This window comes from Mirounga leonina, unplaced genomic scaffold (assembly GCF_011800145.1).
Source record: "Mirounga leonina isolate KUSES-001 unplaced genomic scaffold, KU_Mleo_1.0 Mir_176, whole genome shotgun sequence".
In the NCBI taxonomy this organism is placed as follows: Eukaryota; Metazoa; Chordata; class Mammalia; order Carnivora; family Phocidae; genus Mirounga; species Mirounga leonina.
In genome coordinates, this window is record NW_023270454.1 from 40,806,010 (window position 1) to 40,808,176 (window position 2,167).

Genomic DNA, 2,167 nt, shown 5'->3' on the forward strand with positions numbered 1-2,167 from the left:
GGATGCAAATCTCTCCTTCTGCTGTCGGACACTAGCTTTTCTTGTGCTTTCCCCACCCCCCCATTAGTCTTCTCTCTCCTTTTGAATTCTGAAATAAATGTGTCTTCCAATTTGTGGTGAGAGCATAAATCCAGATTTCATCTCATGGCTCTGAGAAGGAATTAGGTTTTGCTTTTTTGCTTAATGCAAAGCGAAGCTCATGTATTGAGCAGTTGGTATTGATGAAGTAGCATTTTGCCTCAATAAGTGGTAGTGTGGAGCTCGCTTAATCTTGCTCAGTGACCAGTGCTGACGGAAAGAAGGTAAATGCTGCCTCTTGTGCAGGCTGTGGCCCGGATCACGGGACCTGGCCACCTCCCTGCTGCTCCGATGCCTAAGGGGAGGTGAATCCCAGGACCTGCACTGCACTTTATCATTTATATTGAGGATGTGTCAAGTCCTGTCTGCCACTGCCAGCTTGTTTTGTTGTTTTATTATTATTTTTAAAGATTTTATTTATTTATCTGACAGAGAAAGACACAGATAAAGAGGGAACACAAGCAGGGGGAGTGGGAGAGGGAGAAGCAGGCTTCCCGCCAAGCAGGGAGCCCGATGCGGGACTCGATCCCAGGACCCTGGGATCATGACCTGAGCTGAAGGCAGAAGCTTAACGACTGAGCCACCCAGGCGCCCTGTTTTGTTGTTTTAAATCAAACACTCAGCCTTGGGGAAAACACTCAACCTTGAAAATACCTGGCCTGAAGAATTGTCACTTTCCTTTTAACAGCCCGAACCCCTTTTGGGGTATGTATTTGGGAAGACTGAGTCTCTATATTCTCAATATCTGCTTTCAGAGAAAACCAAGAAAAGGGGCCTCTACTTAAACAATACAACACGCAGTTTAGTTGGGTCGGAATGTTGTTTTAGGCATGGTTGCCCTTGCAACACAACTCAGACCGCTGTAGTGGTTCCCAGAAAGGAAGCATATCCCGTTGCTCCGTCATGTGTCAACCCGGAGATAAAGACTCCTCTCAGCTTCTGACTTTCACATAAACCTGCGTGTGCTTTCTCTGCACACCCAACTTCTACAATTAAGCTGGCAACAGAAAAGCAACAACAACACACAAGGCACATTTTTTAAAGGAAGCTTGTGATTTGGGGCGGGAAATAGGATAAATGAAAGATAAGAACAGGTCAGAGAAATTGGAGGAAAGGTTGCAACATCAACTGTACCGGGCCTGAGCCCTCAGTCCCCTGCAGATTCCAGCCCCTTCCTGAGACAAATGCTTACACCAGGATTAAATATTTGTTCAGTTGCTTTAAACTCCAATTTCACAGCCCATAGAAACTGCCATATCAATCCTGTGAACTTTGGCTTTATAGAGCAGGCTTCTGAGCGCCCCCCTTTCCCCCCCATTTCCAACTTCTCCCCTCTGTCACTCCCTCTGTCACACCCCTGCCTTCCACACCCCCACCTGCCACTCCCCCGCCCCTCTTGGTCAAGTGGTCTTAAGAAAATTAATTATAAGCTTCTAGGGCCACAAAGACCCTTGCCTAGGTGGAGAAGAGTGACGGGTGCTTATCATTCATTCATTCAACAAGTATTTGTGGAGAGTCTGTTTTGTGCCAAGCACCATTTTAGATTCTAGGAATCCAGAAATGAAAAAGTTAGTCCAAATTCCTTCCCTCGTGGAGTTTGCATCTCGTGAGACAGATTGTATATACTGTGTTAGGGGATCATGAGTGCAACAGGAAAAATAAGGCAGACAAGGGAGAAAAGGATTGTTGTGGGCGGTTGCAATTTAAATGTCATGGAAAGGGTGGCATTTGACTAAAGATCCTGAAAGAGGCATGAGCTAAGACGTTATGTAGGGAAAGAGTATTCCAGGCAGAAGGAGCATCAGGGAGAAAGATCCTGAGGTCAGGAAAGCTAGAATGAGTTAAGGGCAGAGTTAAAGAACACAAAGGGTCAAAGAGGTGAGAGGGACTGATCATGTAGGCCCTTGTTGGATGGTTTTCTTAGGAAGATGGGTGACTATTAGATGGTTCGAAGCAAAGAACTGTTATCACTTGGTTTATATTTTAACAGGCCTGGCACAGACACTCATTTTCATTGATGACTTGCCTATTCACGTTAAGTGCCTAGTGAGAATAATAGGAAAACAACTGGGGTGCACCCTGACTGGTA